Raw genomic sequence first — 22,186 nt, forward strand, 5'->3', positions numbered from 1 at the left:
GTGGGTAATCCAATTTTGGGGCCCACAGGAGCCATGGCTCCCTGCTCAAAGGGCTAAGGAGAAGGAGAAACAAGCACAGGGTCTGGTTCACAGCTGTCTCCTGGTACATATTTAAATGAGAGAAATGTGTTCCTAGAAAGACTAATTAAATCAGGGGTTGTCATGCTAATCCATAGCTGTACCCTGAAGCACAGAGTGCCTAAAGGAAAAGGGACTGGTCATTGGGAAGACTTAATCCTGATCCTCTGACAGAATCGTTGAAAATTAAAGCTAGTGCAGGGCAGACTCCTATGGTCAAAAATGGCATAAACCAATCAATATCAAGTATGCATATGTTATATTACATCATATTATATGGATGGGGTCATACAAGTCTTTATCTGCCATCATTTACTAATGTTTTGTGTAGTGGACTGAGAACCTGGGGAACTGGGTTCATTTGTACTGCAGCTCCTTGTGACTCTGGGCAAGTCACTTAACCCTCCATTGCCCAGGTACAAAACTTAGATTGTCCCCCCCACTAGGGATAGGGTTACTATATTTGGTCCCCCAAAAAAGAAGATACATGCCCCGCCCCTGCCACACCCCACCTCCTGTCACATATCACCCCACCCATTTACCCCTCGCCCCTGTCACACCCCCCTAAGGGTGTCCTAGCTTCCCCTCCCCTTACCTTACTCTAGATTGTAAGCTCCTTTGAGCAGGGCCTGTCCTTTTTTGTTAAACTGTACAGCGCTGCGTAACCCTAGTAGCGCTCTAGAAATGTTAAGTAGTAGTAGTAGTAGTACTGCCCTAGTGGTCTAGTGACCTCTTTGGGGCAGGAAAAAGCCCCCTCTTCTTTGCTGCCCTGCATTCTGTTCCCTTTGCAATGCTGAGTGCTGATCATTCCGGCGCTGATTCAAAATGGCCGCCAAGAGTTGACGCGACCTTGCGCGACTGTCAGCAGCACTCAGTATTGCAAGGGGAACAGAATGCAGGGCAGGAAAGAGGGGGCTCTTACCTGCCCCGAAGTGGTCACTAAACCACCAGGGCAGTAGAGTAAGGGGAGGGGAGGCTAGGATAGCACACAATTAGGCCCGCCCGCCAGCCTGCCCATTTGTCCGGAAATCCAGACAAACGGGCAGGCTGGCAAAACCCGCCCAGTTGCCCGGCCATGTCCTCAAAAGAGGACATGTCCGGGTAAAACCAGACATATGGTAACCCTAACTAGGGACAGAGCATATAATATATTTTGACTAAACCCTGGGCTCAGCGATCCTCAGGCCTTCGGGCGGCTGCTAGAACTCTCAGCTTAGCACATTTCATAACTCTATGCCATGGCCACAAACTGATCCAGTCCGGGGTTTTCTCTATTATTTCAACCAACATGTTACAAGGTTTTCAGACAACAACACAAAAGAAATCAAACTAAAGGTAAAGCTCTTCATGGCTCAAACAAACAAAAACATAACCTGTACTTTCACTGGCCCAGCATCAACTTTAAAAACCTAACTGCCCCGGGTTGTATAGCCCACTTTCCCCTGCTGGCCAGCTCCCATTACACAGCACTGCTCCAGCTATGCCTTCCACCAGCTGCTTTCACAGGTACCTCATGGTTCTCCCTTAGCAAGCTATTTCTTTTCCTGGCCCAGCATCAACTTTGAGGATCTCATTGCCCCGAGTTGGGTAGCCCACTTTCTCCCAGCTGGCCAGCTCTGAGGGAGCTCCTTTCTCCCTCCTCCTCTCTTGGGCTTCTCTCAGCTCCTCTGAGGCTCTCCTTCAATTGCTCAGCTCAGTATGCTTTGAGCTGGCTGGGGATGGCCATGCCCCACCCCTCTTCAGTGAGCAGGCCTTGTATGGTTTTCCCTCTATGGAAACTAGCCCAAGGAGGTTAGATTGAGAACAGGAGACAGTACGAGGCTATCTAGCCTATTATATGGGTTGAAGCCAGTAGGTGGAGCTTGCTGGCAATAGGCAATAGGCTGGCAATACTTGTTTTCACAGTATTTCCATGTAACTTCATTGAGTGTCCCCTAGTGTTTGTAATTTTTGAAAGAGTAAAAAATTGATTCACTTCTACTCATTCTACACTATTCAGGATTTTGTAGACCTTGTCTCTTTTCCCAGCTGAAGAGCCTTAACCTCTTTAACCTTTCCTCTTATGACAGCAGTTCCATCCCCTTTATTACTTTGGCTGCTCTTCTTTGAACCTTTTCTAATTCCACTTTATCTTTTTTGAGATACAGCATCCAGAACTGAATGCAGTACTCAAGGTGAGATTGCACCATGGAGTGATTGGCATTAAAACATTCTTGGTCTTATTTACCAGCCCTTTCCTAATAATTCCTAGCATCCTGTTTACTTTTTTGGCCATCACCACACACTGGGCAGAAGATTTCAGTGTATTGTCTACAATGACAACTAGATCTTTTTCTTGGGTGCTGACTCTCAAGGTGGACTCTAGTGTCAGGTAACTATGATTTAGATTATTCTTCCCAATGTGCATCAGTTTGTATTTGTCCTTATAAAATTTCATCTGCCATTTGGACTGTTTGTGCTGTGTACTTTGACCCTCTCCATTGTATACCACATATGTGATATACACAGCTGAATGCTAGTTTATGCATATTCAAATTGAGCGTGGGGCTTCTAAAATGATTGCAATTACTTATCCATATAAAGTTGTGCTAGCAATTTCAGCATTCACAGTTGAATGCACAGCATAGCACTATCTGGATGTAGTATTCTCTAGAATTCTAATAACTTTATAAGGTATGAACTTCCTTTCATAAAACCATGTTGGTTGGCTCTTACCTATTAAGCCACATCTATCCATAGGGCCCTTACATGAAAGGCTGACCCCTAAATTTGCCCTTATGTGGAATGCTGATTCCTAGCTGTGGTACCACAAGACTACCCCCAGAAGTCAGCAATGCCATTTTCAACCTGGCATTGGATGGAGCAGGAGTAGAAGGGATCCACTTCTGCTTATTGCCACCAGACTACCAGGTCTTACCTCCAAATAAGTAACCAAGGTGGGGAAGAAAGTTGGGGGGGGGGGAGGGGGTCCAGGGGTAGGGATGGGTTCTTTCGGGACATATGGGCAGGGTGTGGTTTCAGGAAGGTGCCTGTCAGGAGGGGAGATTTATTTATTTATTTGTTACATTTGTATCCTACATTTCCCCACCTATTTGTAGGCTCAATGTGGTTTACATAGTACCGGAGAGGACTTTGCAGGCTCCGGTGTGAACAAATACAGGATGATGTGGTAAGATCAAGTTCATGTGGCACAGCCACATAGGGAATAGGAGAACGGAAGAGATGTGTTACATCCATTATGTGCTTTAGTTTGGTTGTGTTGCAGAGATTAGGCATTTAAGTTGGAGGATAAGAGGGGAGTCTCGTAAGGTGATCTGGGTGGTCTGGGGAATGGAATAGAGAATCTAAAGAGGGGAGGGTGGGAGGATCATAGAAGAAAATCATGGGGGTTAGGGGGATCAGAAGCATTGGATGGAGGATTGGGAATCAGATCTAGCATCACTGGAGCAGTGGATCGAGGAGTTGATTGGGACCGCCTGCGAACAGGTGGTGGGGCCCCAGATAGTTGTCATTTTGACAGTCTCAGGGCTGCATTATATGCATGGGCTGATAGCATGGAGGGGCCGCACTATTGTCCCAGGCCTGTGCACAGTCTGACTCTGCCCCATGCGGTAAATGCAGTGCGGATGCAGGACACACCCCTATATTTACTACACAGCCTTTGCACATACCGCTTGTTCATTTTTGGCTGTTAATGCACAATAAGTGCAGCACCCTACTGCACTTTAGAAAAGAGCCCAATAATTTAGGTATGACCACTTACACCAGCCATAATGCTGGATGCAATAACTTACATGTGTAACTGTGGGCCTCACCCATGCTCTGCTCAGGCTGCCGATATGTACTGTCACCTTCAACCACAAAAATCCTTATTCAAACTTCACTAGACCAGTGTCTATAGTTCTATTAACACCCACCAATTATACTCTGCACTCTACTGCAAAAGGAGAAAAAAAGCCTCAGTACTTGACGGCTGCTATTTTTGTGTACCCCTCCATCTTTCAATCATCGACTTAAAAAAAATAACAACTCTCCAAAATCTTTAATTCAAACTTTAATTCAAACTCATTAGATTTTTCTTTTCAGTTTTTTTTATTTATAAAAATTCTCACTTAATGCCCCTTTATACGTGTAAACCTGTGCACATTTTAATAAGAACCATTCCCCATATGTAAATTCTGGGTTACACATGGAAAAATGTTTCATAGAATTACCCTTTACTCTACAGAGGTTTTTGTATTTTCCTTTGTATGTACGTTTGATCTTGGCCATGGGTTTGATTTTTCGGGAATGTTTACTCTTTAAGGTGCATCTGCAATTATCTCCTGGTTTATACTGAAGGTTTCGAAGAATGTAAGGACATTGTCACCATCACAGTTCAATTTGAGAAGTACCTTTCTGCAGACAGTCAGACCTGACAGACATAGATCATATGTTTCCACTCTTTAACTTTTGCTAGCAGATTCTCCAATTTTCTCCATTCCCTTGAAAACATAATTGAAGCATTTAAAGCTACAAAAAGCATGTTCCCTATTAAAGTTTATTAACATTGGAATCAAGAAAAAGCTGCATTACATTTAACATTGCTAATGTGATAAATCTGTTTTGTACCCATTAAAAGCTGCTGTCATTTCATAGCCATTTCCTCATGGAACATGCATTGCATTTTATGCTCTGTTATATAATGACTTGAATGAACGCAACAATCTCACGATAATAATAGACGATCCATCAATCAGTAGCAGAGCTCGGGGTGGGAATATCCTTGGTATATGAAATCACAAATGGTTGTTTGGTTCACAAATGGTTGTTTGCTTTAACCATGCTTAATGTTTAACCACAAACAGAAATCCAACAGAAGGGAACAGAAAGAGTGAAGGAAAATGTATTTAAGGAGCACTGCCAGCGGGCTTGAAGTTAGTTGAAATAACTCTTTGTCCAAATATATATTGCTTTTAAGTTTTATTTTTCATACTTTAGCAGAGCGTGAGCCAAATTGCCATTGCCCCTATACTGTGTCCTTGTCCCAGTGGGGTTAAGTGGAAAAGATTACCCGTTGCACACAATAAATTTATATTAGAGAAATAGGTAAATCATCAAGGTGAAAGTGTTAGCTAGATTGCCTCAGATATTGACCAGGTATTCTTACTAGGTTGTTCTAACATATTTTGGGGTCCTTTTACTAAAGCAGGTTAATTGCTAATACATGCTTAATATGGGGAAAAAAGGCTTACTGCAAAATGCATTAAAGCTTTTTGTGGCAATTTGCCTGTCAGTGCACAGTAATCACTTATTATTTATTGTTTTTCGGGACGAGCATGTCATGGACAGGGAGTGAGTGTGGAAGCGTTATCCAGCTAGCCCATTCGTATTAATGCACATTAAGGGCCAAATTCTATAAATGGCACCTTAAAAATTGGCACCGAAAAACATATGCTTAGCGCAATTCTATATCACTATAGGCGCCTACACAGTTAACATGTGCGTTAATTGTAGGTGCATTAAAAACACTAAAGTGCCTTAGTAAACAGGGCCCTCAGTCTTTTGAAAGGCCCACGACCCGCCCATTCCATCCCCATGGCCATGCCCCCTTTTCAGCTGCACATATTAGAATTTACATGTGCCACGTTATAGAAAGTTGTGCGCGTAAATTAGTTAGTGCAGCTAATTGGTTGTTAAGTACAATTATCGGGCACTGACTGGCTTGTTAATTAAGTTGTGCGTGCAATTTGGTCATGCGGCCAAATTAGCATGTACAACTTAAGGTGTAATTTATAGAATTTGGGGTAATGCAGAGCACATAGCGCCTCCTAAAGAGGAAGTGGTAAGTGCTCCTGCTTTCATTTTTGCAAGTCCCGTACATTAATGGAAAAATTAGCACAGGACCTGCAACAAAAAACCCCACAGAAAATCCTCAAAATACTTGTCCCCGATACTCAGCAGACGGCACACAATGTGGTTAGCTGCAGCCGCCGGCGCTGACCCCGGACATTCAGTGCTGGGCCGTATCCAGCAACCAGCATTGAATAGCTGGTTTCGGTTTTGGCCATGGCAACTTAACCGGCTAAGCGAATATTCAGCACTGGCCGGTTAAGTTAAAAGTGGTTAAAGCTATGCCTGCTATTTAGGCAGTCTATCTTAACCGCTCAACTTAGCCGGTTTAGCGTTAAATATTTGCGCTTAGCCGGCTAAGTCACACAACAGCACCAGTGTTTACACCAGCTTTTGGCAGGCATAAATCCTGATGCCTAAAGCTAGGAGTGAAATGCACGCCAAGCTAGTATTCTGTAAAGGGCGCTTTGCACAGAGCATCCTAGAATACTGTTCATAGAGAAGATCATCCTAGTGCCCAACTTTGCACACCATTTATTGAATTCCCTCTTATTCCCAGATTCTATACAGTGCAACTTAAGTTGCGTGTGCAACTCCAGTCGTATTCTGGATTGCGCACGCAATTTAATTACTTAATAAGCCAATCAGTGCTGATAATTGCCACTTAATCAATTATTGACACAAATTAGCATTAATTAGAATTTACGTGCAGAACAGTCTAAGCGTATTCTATAACGTGATACATGTAAATTCTAAGTTGTATAGTTGAAAATGGAGCGTGGCCATGGGTGTGGAATGGGCGGCTCATGGGGGGGTTTTCTAAACTCTGTGCGCATGGTTATAGAATACACTCAGTCCGTGCATAATTTAGGCGTCAACATTTACACCAAGTTTTACTTGGCATAACGGTCCACCACTAAATTTAGTTGCACGGACTGGCACTCAGAGTATTCTATAAACCATGTAGAAATTTAAGCTTATTCTATAAAGTACGCATATTTCATTACTGTGCCAATTTTTTAGGCATCATATATAGAATCTAATCCATAATGCACAAATTAGCACACTTTTCTGGTAACAGTTACCACATCCTAATTCATGCGCTAACTGTTTAATGTGCTTTAGTAAAAGAACCCATATATTTTTCATGGGCCCTTTTACTAAGCTGTGTTGGCACCTACGTGCACACAATGCACATCAATTTGAAACTACCACATGGTTACCGCGTGGCCCAGGCAGTAATTTCATTTTTTTGCGCTCGTCCGCTAGGTGCGCTGGAAAATATATTTTATTTTCTGGTGCATGGTGTAACAGGGCAGTAATCAGCATTGTATGTGTGTAGATAATTACCGCCGGGTTAATGCATGAGACCTTACCGCTATGTTAATGGGTGGTGGTAAGGTCTCAGACTCAAGATGGACGCATGCCAATTTTTATTTTGCCGGACGTCCATTTTCGGTCTATTTGTTACAGATGAGCTGAAAAATGAATCTGCACACACCCAAACCACATGCCTACACTAGCACAGGCCATTTTTCAACGCACCTTAGTAAAAGGACCCCTCAATGTCGTTTCTATGGCTTCTACAATCTGTTAGTGTGTTACCCTAAAACATGGAACCTCTTTATTTTTCTAGGTATAGAACTAAATTCAGTAAATGGTGCCTAAATTTAGGTGCTGAAAAAATGCGCACTGAGCGCTATTCTATGCTCCATGTTGTGCGCTGTTTATAGAATAGCGCATAGTGTCGGGATCTGCGCCCAACCTTTAGACACAAGGATTTACACCAACTGAACCCTGGTGTAAATCCCTGCATCTAAATTAGGCACAGATCCCCCAAATTCTATAAGTGTGCACACCTTTAGTGAAAGCCCTCCCACGCCCCTCCCATGTCCACGCCCCCTTTTCATTTGCGCACTAAAGGATTTACGTGCACATCTTTATACAATAGTGCTTAGCATGATGTGCACATAAATCTAAATTGTTGCCAATTAGCACCAATAATTGATTGTTACTATCCAATTATTGGTGCTAATAGGTTCATTACGCAATTAAATTGCGGTTGTAAATTGGGCATGCGCCCACATTTGAATGCACAATTTTAAGCATCATTTATAGAATTCCCCTATCGATAATGTAATCCATCAATGGCTTCTTGGATTGTGCCTTCCCACCTAGTCAATCCTAACCTACCCTTATTTTGCCTTAGTGCATCTACAGATTTGTGATTTCAATTTTGTCTAAGATAAGTAGGGTTTGTGAGTTTCAGATGTACAATTTTGCAGCATATTTGGGTTGACCTGGATCATGGAAAATTCTAATGGCTATCATCTGAAACAATCTGGTTATGTCTGTCCACTGGGATGTCTATCAAAGAGGTTTTTAAAACTTTGAAAGACAAAAGTTGTTTTTAAACTGGCATGGATAGAAAACCATGCTTTTTCAGTAGATTCTCATATGTACTCAGTGGGTCACAAATTAAATAAATCCAAAGCAGCAAAGTATGAGTTCCAAAAGGCAGCAGCACATCTTTCTGGTTGTGGAGGTGGGGGGGGGGGGGGGGGGGAGAACTGCAAATACACCAGTCTGCCAAATCCGCCCTCCACCGTTCCCTAGTTGCTAATACTATACGAGGCAAAATGTTGATCAAAGCATAGCCCTGGTGGACCACCCTGTTCCACTACTTATGTCTCATGCCCTCCAAAATAAATTCTGGAATATACCAGGGATCACTATAATCACACATGAAAAAAAAAGGATTTCACTTATTGAGTTTTTTTTTTTTTTTTACAGGTCTGCTTTTCTATATAAGAGTCCTAGCTACTGCACATTTTAATCTGATGCCCTACTGTATGCAGATGATAAGGTAAGTGACTTAATAATTATAATAGTATGACTCTAGTATTTGTAGAGAGCTGTTGTTTTAATTACTTTTTTCTCTAATTAGAAGATGCAGTTGGGCAGGCCTCATGTCATTGTACTTGTTTTCAAGTCTCCTGACCGAAGATGCAACAATACTTTGATATGACACTGAGGAAATGGCCTTGTGGCTCAAGTAGGATGGAAGATGACTGTCATTGTGGTGGTGGCATAGGAATGACAATGAAGGGATAGCCTCAGAAGATATTTTACTTCTCATTCCAGACTGACAAGGGAAATTGAGATTCACCAGGCAAACCACCTGGAAAAAGATTATTAAAAAAATTAAATTAAAAAGGGCAAAACAAAAAGACTCAATCATATAGGGGGGTCTTTATAGGACCAGTGGAAGGGCTGATGTATCCTGAGCCAACTTTTGCTATTGTGCCCCTATCTTTGGGCAATCTTGCAGTATGAACTGTGCAGATGTCAAGGCTCATACCAATGAGAATAGCCTCACTCCAGTAGATACCTTTGTTGTCTGATCATTTGTTTCCAGTTGGGTTGCTTCTAATCTCTCTTTGCCACTTTCTTTTGTTGATTTACTCCTAATTTCTTGTCCAGGATCTCATTTTAATTTCCTGGTCTTTCACACACCCTATCTTTTCCCCTTCCACCTCAGTGATTTGGCTGTTTCATCTTTTTTCTACATTTCTCTGAGAAGTTGAGGAGAAGCCAAAGTAGTATGGCGTCTTAAGAGAAGGACCTATGGCCCTGACGCAGCGTGGCAAAACATGGCCCATGTTCGCATGGGTCCGATTGCAGTCTCTTAAAGACTTAAAGATACGTTTTCAAATTTATATGAGCCACTAAGTAAGCTATTGTAAAGTTTGAAGTCATGATATATGGAAGTCGATGACAATATAAACAAGTCACAGGGGTTGCTCCTGTGTGAAAAGAGTTGCTGCCGAGCCTTCTTTTTGACTTGAATTGCCTAATGCATAAGTGTAATTGAAATCAATTACAAATGCAGGATAGAAAGAAAGCTTTTTTTGTTGTTAAGTCAGGAAGTGCAGTCCACTGTGGACAATTCTTCCTACGTCTTCCTGTAAAGTGTATTATAAATATGGTGGTCACACTTACACTTTTTGGGACCCAAAGCATTTAAAGGTATTTGTGATTCAAAAAAAAGATTTATCCGATAGAACTACTCTCTGATAGCTTCTTTAAGTTATAAAGCTTGGTAATGTTTGGTGAATTAGTTGGTGCTTGAATTTCCGTTCAGTTTGTTTTGCTTATATAATATTATTTGTCATGTTCTCCACCTTTATTTTCTGGGATCTGTAATTTCTATTTGGGAGCTTGATGGGTGATATTTATGTATTCTTCATTACCTACGTGATTTTTTCCCTTCTTATCTCCTGTTTCTAGACAAAGTTATTAAAAGCAATAAAAAAATAATTAAAAAACCCTAAGATAACTACAAAACCAGTAGTGGGCTCTGAAGAATATGCTTCAATTGAATCCTAATAAAACTAAGTTTCTTTGGTTTACCACTTCTTTATTATCTATTCCTGATTCAATACTTTTGGCAGGGAGTAAATGCCTAAAGCTAAAGAGTCATAGGCGCCCCGTATAAGAGGCTTGGGGAGAGCCCAGCTCTGACCTTCCCCACGGCCCTGTCGAGACTCCTGACAAAATCTTCTGCTGCCGCTGCTTCTATTGAGCAGCGCAGCGGCAGCCAGGAACGACATCTATGCAGCTGATCCGCTGCCGCCGCTTCTCTTGGAGCCAGCATAAGAAGAAAAAGAAGCGCGGGGCCGCAGCAGCATTCAGACATGCGCTGTCGGCTCTGCCGGTCTCTGCCCCATGACGTCAATTTCTCGTTCCGGGGGCAGAGGACCGGCAGAGCCGACAGCGCATGTCTGAACGCTGCTGCGGCCCCGCGCTTTTTTTTCTTCTTCTGTCAGCTAAAGAGGCCCGGGCCGGAAGGAGAGAAGAGAACGTGGCCACTGGCTGGAAACGTTAGGAGGAGAGCGAAGGAGAGCAGGGGAGAGCCAGGGGACATGGCCAGCGCAGTGGAGAGCCAGAGAGCAATAGGGAGAGAAAGAGGGGACATGGAAAAAAGCAGGGGAGAGCCAGGGACATGGAAAAAAGCAGGGGAGAGCCAGAAAGAGATGGGGAGAGAAAGAGGGGCCATGGAAAAGAACAGGGGAGGGACATGGAAAAAAGCAGGGGAGAGCCAGAAAGAGATGGGGAGAGAAAGAGGGGCCATGGAAAAGAACAGGGGAGAGCCAGGGACATGGAAAAAAAGCAAGGGAGAGCCAGAAAGAGATGGGGAGAGAAAGAGGGGCCATGGAAAAGAGCAGGGGAGAGCCAGGGACATGGAAAAAAGCAGGGGAGAGCCAGAAAGAGTTGGGGAGAGAAAGAGGGGCCATGGGCAGGAGAGAGAGAGAGAAGCTGCTGGAGAGAAACTGGGGGAGACCCTAGCTGTCAGACTGAGAAATGCTGGCTGGATGAAAGGAGGGAGAAAGAGGAAAAATGCTGGAAGGAGGGAAGAAACTGGTAGAGAGGGAAAGAGGAAAGACACTGGAAGGATGGGGTGAGAGAGGACATGCTGAATGGAAAAGGGTCAAGAGAGAACTGTCTAGAAGGAAGGGGAGATAGAGGAAGACAATGGACAGAAGGATTGGGAGAGGATAATGGGTGGAAGGATGGAGAGAGAAAGAGGGATAACACTGGATGGCATGGTAGGAGAGAAAGAGGGAAGGTGCTGGACATGGATGGAGGGGAGGAAAGTATATGCACATGGATGGAGGGGAGTGAGGAGAAGTGCTGGATATGGATGGAGGGAAAACTGTTGAATTTAAGAGCTGGATCGGGATACTGAAGGATAGGGACAGGGCTACAGATGGTAGACAGGACACATGACACAGGAGGATGGTGGACATGGTGAGAGAAAAAATATCAAATGGAAAGAAGACACTGGGACCAAAGCGAATAGAAAAACTAAATGATCAGACAACAAAGGTAGAAAAAAGTATTTTATTCAGAATTTATTAACTGAAATATGTCAGCTTTTGGAAATGTGCATCTGTGATGTTTTGCATGTAAATTTCAATTTTTCTAGTATTACTGCATGCTGAGTTTGACTTCTTGAGGTTACTTTCCAGTTCAGTATTTTGCCTTCATATCTGTTGTGTCATGTGTTTTTCATGTGTGATCAAGGTGCAGTATTCTGCTAGCGTGTAGTATTTTCAGCCCTTTTTTGGGTTGTTTTTTTTTTGTTTCACTAGGTTGTGCACTGGAGTTTTAGAGCCCCGTGTAATTACAGTGCTGCCTTTCCACGCATAAGGTTTAGCTCATCCTGTCCTTGGAATTAGTACTGTTATGGTTTGGTAAGGCTATATGAGTGTGTTTTTGCACAAGTTTGTGTATAGTGTTTTCTCCGAGGACAAGCAGGCTGCTTGTTCTCACTGATGGGTGACATCCACGGCAGCCCCTCCAATCGGAATCTTCACTAGCAAAAGCCTTTGCTAGCCCTCGTGCGCCGATGCGCACCGCGCATGCGCGGCCGTCTTCCCGCCCGAAACCGGCTTGTGCCGGCCAGTCTTCTTTTTTCCGCGCTCGGTACGGTTGTATTTTACCGTTCGTGCCCCGTAAAGTCGACCTCGCGCGTCGTTTTCGACTCGTTTCTGTGAGAAACTGTCCAATTTTGGTTTTTCCCTTCCTGTACTTCGAGTTTTTTTCCGCCCCGGTAAGTTTTCTTTCGTCGTCGGGGTAGCCCTTATTTAGGCCCCGGTCGAAATTTCCTTCTCGCTATTTTTCTGGTGCCAAATTTCGCCATTTCGACTTTTGATCTCGCCGGCGTGATTTTTCCGCCCATGACATCGAAGCCTTCCAGTGGCTTCAAGAAGTGCACCCAGTGCGCCCGGGTAATCTCGCTCACTGACAGGCACGCGTCGTGTCTTCAGTGTCTGGGGGCTGGGCACCGCCCTCAGGCCTGTAGTCTGTGTTCCCTTTTACAAAAGCGGACTCAGGTAGCGAGGTTAGCCCAGTGGAACATTTTGTTCTCGGGCTCTTCGTCGGCATCGGCACCGGGGGTATCGAGTGCATCGACGTCTTCAGCGTCCAGACCTTCATCCTCGGCTGCCAGTGCATCGAGTGCATCGAGGCATCGGCCCTCTGCATTGGCGCTGAGACATCGGACGACTGTATCGACGTCGGTGGTACCGGGACCTCGTCTGCTGATGTCGTCGGACGGTGGTGCTTCATCTGGAGTGCAGGTGAGGGCTGTCCATTCCCCTGCTGGTGGCGGTGAGCCTTCGGGTGGGTCTCCCCCTACCCTGAGGGCTCCTGCGGTACAGCCCCCCCGAGACCGACCTCCTTCGGTCTCGGCCCCGAGGAAGCGACGGCTGGATTCTACGTCCTCCTCGTCGGTGTAGGGAAGCTCTGGTGACATGCTTCGTTCCAAGAAATCGAAGAAGCATCGTCATCGGTCCCCTTCCCGGGTCGGCACCGAGAGCTCTAGGTCGCCGAGGGAGTCGGCACCCAGCAGGCATCGGCACCGAGAGGACCGCTCACCCTCTGTTCAGGAGGTGTCGATGCGCTCCACTCTGGACAGCCCAGAACAGCCTCCACGCCTGGAACAGGTTCTGACGTCGACGCCTGCATCGACCTCCATGCCTTTCTCTGCAGCCGCTCTGAATGAGAGCCTCCGGGCCGTTCTCCCAGAGATTCTGGGAGAGCTGTTGCGCCCTAACCCTCCGGTACCGGCGGTGCTTGTGCCACCGGTACCGTCGAGCGTGGCGCCGGCTGGCCCATCGCCCGAGGTGAGGTCTCCGGCGTCGGTGCCGCGTGCGGTACCGGCTGCCGCCGCCTCCCAGGAAGGCTCCCCGTCTACGTCGGCGGAGGGAGCTTCGCCGATGCGGGCGAGGGAGTCTACCTCTCGACGCCCCCATCGTGGACGTGGTTCCACAGAATCGAGTTGGGCGAGGTTGCAGACACAGGTCCGTGAACTTGTGTCTGACACCGAGGGTGAGGCCTCGTGGGAAGACGAAGGAGACATCAGATATTTCTCTGACGAGGAGTCTGAGGGTCTTCCTTCTGATCCCACTCCCTCTCCTGAAAGGCAGCTTTCTCCTCCCGAGAGTCTGTCTTTCGCTTCCTTTGTCCGGGAGATGTCTACGGCCATCCCCTTCCCGGTGGTTGTGGAGGACGAGCCCAGGGCTGAAATGTTTGAGCTCCTGGACTATCCTTCTCCACCTAAGGAAGCGTCCACTGTACCCATGCACCATGTCCTAAAAAAGACATTGCTGGCGAACTGGACCAAGCCTTTAACTAACCCCCACATTCCCAAGAAGATCGAGTCCCAGTACCGGATCCATGGGGACCCAGAGCTGATGCGCACTCAGTTGCCTCACGACTCTGGAGTTGTGGATTTGGCCCTAAAGAAGGACAAGAGTTCTAGGGAGCATGCTTCGGCGCCCCCGGGCAAGGACTCTAGAACCTTGGACTCCTTTGGGAGGAAGGCCTACCATTCTTCTATGCTCGTGGCCAAAATTCAGTCTTACCAGCTCTACACGAGCATACACATGCGGAACAATGTGCGGCAGTTGGCGGGCTTGGTGGATGCGCTCCCCCCTGAGCAAGCCAAGCCATTTCAGGAGGTGGTCAAGCAATCTGCAGATCAATCTTCTGGAGTTACGAGCGATCTGGAACGCTCTGAAGGCTTTCAGAGATCGGCTGTCCCACCAAATTATCCAAATTCAGACAGACAACCAGGTTGCCATGTACTACGTCAACAAGCAGGGGGGCACCGGATCTCGCCCCCTGTGTCAGGAAGCCGTCAGCATGTGGCTCTGGGCTCGCCGTCACGGCATGGTGCTCCAAGCCACATATCTAGCAGGCGTAAACAACAGTCTGGCCGACAGGTTGAGCAGGATTATGCAACCTCATGAGTGGTCGCTCAATTCCCGAGTGGTGCGCCAGATCTTCCAAGCGTGGGGCACCCCCTTGGTAGATCTCTTCGCATCTCGAGCCAACCACAAAGTCCCTCAGTTCTGTTCCAGGCTTCAGGCCCACGGCAGACTGACATCGGATGCCTTCCTCCTGGAATGGGGGGAGGGTCTGCTGTATGCTTATCCTCCCATACCTCTGGTGGGGAAGACTTTGTTGAAACTCAAGCGAGACCGAGGCAACATGATTCTGATTGCTCCTTTTTGGCCGCGTCAGATCTGGTTCCCTCTTCTTCTGGAGTTGTCCTCCGAAGAACCGTGGAGATTGGAGTGTTTTCCGACCCTCATCACGCAGGACGAAGGAGCGCTTCTGCATCCCAACCTCCGGTCCCTGGCTCTCACGGCCTGGATGTTGAGAACGTAGACTTTGCCTCTTTGGGTCTGTAAGAGGGTGTCTCCCGTATCTTGCTTGCTTCCAGGAAAGATTCCACTAAGAGGAGTTACTTCTTTCTGTGGAGGAGGTTTGCCGTCTGGTGTGACAGCAAGGCCCTAGATCCTCGCTCTTGTCCTACACAGACCCTGCTTGAATACCTTCTGCACTTGTCTGAGTCTGGTCTCAAGACCAACTCTGTAAGGGTCACCTTAGTGCAATCAGTGCATACCATTACCGTGTGGAAGGTAAGCCGATCTCAGGACAGCCTTTAGTTGTTCGCTTCATGAGAGGTTTGCTTTTGTCAAAGCCCCCTGTCAAGCCTCCTACAGTGTCATGGGATCTCAATGTCGTTCTCACCCAGCTGATGAAACCTCCTTTTGAGCCACTGAATTCCTGCCATCTGAAGTACTTGACCTGGAAGGTCATTTTCTTGGTGGCAGTTACTTCAGCTCGTAGCCCAGGCCCCTTACACCAAATTTCATCATAACAGAGTAGTCCTCCGCACTCACCCTAAGTTCTTGCCGAAGGTTGTGTTGGAGTTCCATCTGAACCAGTCAATTGTCTTGCCAACATTCTTTCCCCGTCCTCATTCCTGCCCTGCTGAACGTCAGCTGCACACATTGGACTGCAAGAGAGCATTGGCCTTCTACTTGGAGCGGACACAGCCCAACAGACAGTCCGCCCAATTGTTTGTTTCTTTTGATCCCAATAGGAGGGGAGTGGCTGTGGGGAAACGCACCATTTCCAATTGGCTAGCAGATTGCATTTCCTTCACTTACGCCCAGGCTGGGCTGGCTCTTGAGGGTCATGTCACGGCTCATAATGTTAGAGGCATGGCAGCGTCGGTAGCCCACTTGAAGTCAGCCACTATTGAAGAGATTTGCAAAGCTGCGACGTGGTCATCTGTCCACACATTCACATCTCATTACTGCCTGCAGCAGGATACCCGACGCGACAGTCGGTTCGGGCAGTCAGTTCTTCAGAACCTGTTTGGGCTTTAGGATCCAACTCCACCCCCCGAGGGCCCTGTTTGTTCTGTTCCAGGCTACACTCTCAGTTAGTTGGTAAATTTTTTAGGTCAATCTCAGTTATGTCCTCGCCGTTGCGAGGCCCAATTGACCATGGTTGTTGTTTTGAGTGAGCCTGGGGGCTAGGGATACCCCATCAGTGAGAACAAGCAGCCTGCTTGTCCTCGGAGAAAGCGAATGCTACATACCTGTAGAAGGTATTCTCCGAGGACAGCAGGCTGATTGTTCTCACAAACCCGCCCGCCTCCCCTTTGGAGTTGTGTCTTCCCTTGTCTTTGTCTTGCTACATATGAGACTGGCCGGCACAAGCCGGTTTCGGGCGGGAAGACGGCCGTGCATGCGCGGTGCGCATCGGCGCGCGAGGGCTAGCAAAGGCTTTTGCTAGTGAAGATTCCGATTGGAGGGGCTGCCGTGGACGTCACCCATCAGTGAGAACAATCAGCCTGCTGTCCTTGGAGAATACCTTCTACAGGTATGTAGCATTCGCTTTGCAGTGGAGAGATTGTGTATTGGCCTTACTGAGGTGGCAACAAATCATCAGAAAGGGTTTTAGAGCCTAAATCATGACACACTACCTCTTGAAGGATCTACATATAGTCGTTCATAAAAGGAGCTCATTGTGAACACTTTCCACCCTAAAAGGGTGTTTTGTGGTTCTACATGAGAATTGTGATATTATGATCCCTTGTTTCATATTGTTGACGGTCTGCATTTTCTGTATGGGTGGTATATTGGTTTATTAGGGTCTGCCCAGTGTTATGGTACAGTAAGGTTTATGAGTGTGTTTTTGCACAAATTTGTGCATAGTGTTTTGCAGTTGAGCAATTGTGGTTAGTATATGCTTTGAGCAACCACTTTATTCTTTGACATATGATACATATTTAATATCTAAATTTAATAAAAGATATTAATTGTGACTTATTTTACTTAATTTTTTTTCTGTTGTCAGACAATTATGGATGTAAGCCCCACCTCTGGCCCCACCCCTAACCCCGCCCCCTTTAGCCTCCCCAAACAGTTGGGCCACCGACCGCCTATGTACAGAGTCGAAGGTTTTAGGAGTTATTCTTCACTCACTTATGAATCTCAGATTAAAAGTTTATAAAGACGTACTTTTATCATCTGAAACAATTACATTTAGTTAGATTGTACTTTCTTGAGCCACATTTTGCTATGTTAGTACAGATGTTGGTGTTACCTCATCTCGATTACTGTAATTCTTTGTATATTGGAACGAATGCCAAATTTTTGTACACGCTACAGTTAATTCAAAATATGGCAGTCTGTTTGATTTTCCATTTGAAAAAATTTGATAGAGTTTCAATATATCTTGCTAGACTTCATTGGCTTCCTGTTAAAGCATGTATTGCTTTGAAATCTGTCTGTGTAATATTTCAGGTCTTGTATGGTAATATCTCTGAATTGCTTATTCAAATGTTTCCTGATTTATATTTTTCTTCATCAAGACTGTGTGAATCTTCCTGCATTCAATGGCATTCGACAAAAACGCCATTTTGATGCTTTATTTTCTTGTTGAGCACTTACAATTTGGAATGCTCTTCCTATGCAAATTCATTCAGAGATGAATTATGTGCGCTTACATAAAAAACTTAAAACATTTTAAAATAAATTTTAGTTAGTATTTTATTATTAATTATAATTTTGGAATTCCTCATTCTGTTTTGAGTTACTTTTTTTTGTTAACCACCTTGAACCTCTAGCTGTGACTAGTGCAGTCAACAAATTGCTACTTAGATTTTTTTTGTTGTTGTTTTAATATGGGCCATGCTTATAATGGCCTCCTGCAATCTAGGATTTGAGGCCTGATGTCTATTACAAAGAAGAAAGTAGAGTAGCCAACACAACTCTTCCAAGGAAGACAGGAGGCACGGTAGCATTTTTAGTGTATGCTAATGATTAGCGCATGCTAAATGCTAGAGATGCCCATAGGAATACATGAGCATTTCTAGCATTTAGCGCTCGCTAAAAACACTAGCGTACCTTTGTAAAAGGACCCCCAAATTAAGCATTCCCAACAAAACTGAGCCTGCTTTCTCTTTTCTCTCAAATACCGTAGCCCAAACACATATGCTCAGGAAGTCACATGCTGAGTTCATAATCTCCCAGATAACAGGAATGGCCACACAGTAATACAATAATGAATACCAATTACCTCAAAGATTTGGTGTTGTTATTACATGGCGTGGAAAAAAACTTTCTGGAAAACTCATCCCAGCCCCCATGTCAACTAAAGAAATATTCCCATCCCCAGTGATGTTCTAATAATTCAATTCAATCATTCATAAGTATCAGAAATCAAATGTGTCACAAACTCCAAGTTGAATGCCTATACCACTGCTGATTTAGGGGTCCTTTAACTAAAGGGTGTTCCGCCCTAATGCATACTTAGCACATTAAGGGGCCCTTTTACTAAGCGGTGGTAACCATACGCCAAACAGGAACTACGGCCGGGCTACCGCAGCAGCCTGATGGTAGTTCCCACCTCCAGCGCACGCCATTTACCAGCGGTAATCTGGTAAGTGCTCCCCCCTGAAATGGCCATGCGGTAAGTGGGTCACTTACCACACGACCATTTCTTAAAAAAAAAAAAAAAAAAAGAGACAAAAGACAGCCTTTTATCCACTGCAGCTTAGACTACCACGAAATGCGTTCCAGTGTTTTGTGATAATTTGCCTGTTTCTTTGCGCTAATTACACGTTATCTATTTTTAAATATATTTTTGGGAGGGGATATGGCATGGGTGCATTGCGATTAGCGTGCTAACTAGATAACACAGAGTTAAAGTGGGAAAACTTAGCACCTCCTAAATAGGAGGCAGTAAGTGCTCCAGCATTAATTTTTTACAAGTCCCAAGTGCTAATGGAAATATTAGCACAGGACTGCCAAAAAATACATTTTAAAAAGCCCTAATTACTGGAGCATTAGATCTAGGCTTAGCATGCAAGAAAGTCCTGTGTTAAAATGCATTAAGCCCAGATCTTCGTACATTTTAATAAAAGGGTCCCTTATTTTTCTGTGTATTCTTCCTAAACCTCAAGAATCCATATTTAGCTCTTCAGCTGAATTATTGCAAATTTGTAGCTCAGATGACTTACGTGGCAGTTCTGAATAGCTCATTGACAAGCCATTCCTATTTAAGCTGCTTGTCATTTTCATTCACTTTCTTATCCTTGTACCTGCATTGTTTAACTCATTTCTCAGTCTTTCTCCCTCCAGTTCCATTTTCCACTTCTCTGGCTTCCAGCTATGTTTCTGTTTTTCAAGCTCATCACCCTGATTCTCACGAAAGGGAATGTAATTAGACAAATTCCTCAGAGCGCCATTACTGCTACCTTTCCAATTATTCCAATTACCCTGTCTCTGATTACAATTATTATTTCCATATTTGGCATGCTGCTGTTTATTGTTCACTGCTGACACCAGTTTGTAGAGCTGGAATTTCCATAAAGAACAGAATGTAAGAAGAGGGGGTTTAATATTCAGAGTCATAAAGAAAAGTGGATGATTTATCTTCCTGCATTATATTCAGCAAAGTCCTAACCATTTAAGTAGAACTGCTCAAAATGCAATGCTTCATTTAAAATAGGGCTGCTATTTGTGTGATTCAACTAATATTTACAATGGGATAGTAGTCATTTGGTAAAATAAATAGCAGTCAGGTCGATATTCAAAGCTATTTAACTGGCCATCTCTAAACCCGGCGATCTCAACATTTGACCTAAATGTTGAGATTTAGCTGGCCCCAACCATATTATCGAAAGAAAAGATGGCCGGCCATCTTTTTCGATAATACGGTTTGCTCCGCCCCTTTGCAGAGCCGGCCCCAAAGATGGCCGGCGACGTTCAATTATGCCCCTCTATGTTTTAGCTGGCTCCACAAACCTGGAAATTCAATGTCAAAGCCCAAGTATGGCCCAGTACTGAATTTTTGGACATAACACCAGCAGCAATCAGCAAATTGCTGAGCGCTGCTGGCTGAGTATCGACCTCAGTGTTTTCATTTATTTATATTAAAATGCTTATTAACAGTTTTATTGTAAATATTTTACATAAATTATATTGAATTAATAGCAGGGCTTCCCAAACTGTGGGTCTCGACCCTGGTTGGAAGTACATAGACGCATCATTCTGATGCGCCCTGGCAAAGTTGCCAGGAATGCTGCAACTGTAGGGACACAGCCAAAAAAAAGATTGGTAAGCTCTGGTTTATATTTTGTTGGAATCCCTTTACTTATATGTAACCAAAACGATATTAAAACTCATGTAATTTTGGCTACTTATTTATTATACAGTAGTCTTGATTATTTGACGTAAACAGGACCGAGCCGTTGTTGGTTAAGTGAAAAGTCAGATAATATGGAAAACAATGGTAACACCTTAAAAAATGCACGGAAAACATACTTTATGCATAAAGAACAGGCATTGGGTATCTGTATTTAAAATATTCTTTATTGACACTAATCAGCAACAAAGAAAAGAAATGTATAGGGCATGATTGTGCTTCTTGTACAGCAGTCAATTTGAGCACAAATATAAAGAGCAGTATGTTTCATAATACAATACAGTACTGTTCAAAATGGCAATTGTACAGCAGGCAATGTGAACAATAATACAGAACTAAGTAAAGGAAACCATACATGAGTAAGCAAATTACTGTCACATTAAAATTGCAGCAATAATTTGTGGCTCATTGCTAAGATTGGCTGATGCACTGACAGGAAGAGCGAGGTATGTAGAGGACAACTTTAGTGATGTGCCAAACAAATCTGATTGATTTGTGTGACTAGGTGACTAGAGAACTGGATCAAAGACATGTGCTAGGACCTAAAATGGTGAACTGGATTAGAAACTGGTTGATCGACAGACGTCAGAGGATGATGGTAAATAGAATTCACTTGGAGGAAAGAAAGTGATTAGAGGAGAGCATCAAAAATCAGAGTTGGGGCCAATTCTATTCAATATATTTGTGAGCAATATTGCCAAAGATTAGATGGAAAAGTTTGCCTTTCTGCTGATACAAAAATTTACAACACAGGGGACACCTCAGAGAGAGTGGACAATATGAGAAATGATGTACAAAATATAGAAGAAAGGTCTAACGTTGGGCAGTTAAAATTTTTACAAATAAATAAACAATACATGAGTTAGTACTGTATTGAGCTAGAGCTGGAACTTAACAAGTTGATGGCAATATTCAGTCCGCTAACCAGCTAATTAAGTAGATAAAGTTAGGCCAGTAAAAAGGCTGTCCTAAATTTATCCGCCGAGTTAACCAGGCAGTGGTCTGAATATTGGCCAGTGCCCTGTTAATTTCCGGGTGACCACACATAACTGGATATTCAATGCTGGAGCCTGGATATGGCCCAGCATCCCACGACTGTAAGCAGCTTATAAACTGCTGACCACCATGGACTGAATATCTTCCCCATTGTTTCTATATTCCAAAACATCTCCTAATACATTCCCACCATGCTAGGACTACATAATTCTCTGTTATCACTCCTACTCATTGGAACTCAGTGCACCTTGAGATTCGGGTTGAACCCTCATTTAAGAATTTTGAGGTATCCTTGAAATGTATTATTTTTCGACGGTATTTAGATTATCTGTCTGATGGCTCTATGGTCTTTCCTTGGTGTTGCTGACTTTGCTGCCCCATTTGCGGTCTGGGATAGCACTTCACAAATGTCATGTTTCTCTTTCCGCACTCCCTCACCTCCATTTGTTTCCTAGGATTAATATGTACTCTGTCCCTCTCTTTTCCATGCCCTCCTTGAACTGATTATTGTAACCTAGTTTCCCAATATAGTTTTCCCCTTTTCCTTTATCTTCCCCTATTTTATATTATTTTGTTAACCACTTAGTTGTTTGGTTTTCAGTATATTAAATAAAGTTGAACCTTGAATCTCTTTGAATGCCTGTTTTTTGTGTGGGAGACCCCATTGGAATTCCTGATAAAGCAGTATATCCCTGTAAGT

The 22,186-nt window shown here is 44.3% G+C and overlaps 1 protein-coding gene across 1 annotated transcript in view; it reads left to right on the forward strand.

Annotated features, from left to right (window-relative positions):
- LOC115471036 (poly(rC)-binding protein 3-like) overlaps window positions 1–22,186 on the forward strand; it is a 1,141,923-nt gene that overhangs the window by 554,181 nt on the left and 565,556 nt on the right. Inside the window, exon 4 of the mRNA XM_030204708.1 lies at window positions 8,704–8,776. The gene's annotated coding sequence lies outside the window, so the exon portion shown is untranslated. The remainder of the gene's footprint in view (window positions 1–8,703; window positions 8,777–22,186) is intronic.

Source organism: Microcaecilia unicolor, chromosome 1, assembly GCF_901765095.1.
Source record: "Microcaecilia unicolor chromosome 1, aMicUni1.1, whole genome shotgun sequence".
NCBI classification, from domain to species: Eukaryota; Metazoa; Chordata; class Amphibia; order Gymnophiona; family Siphonopidae; genus Microcaecilia; species Microcaecilia unicolor.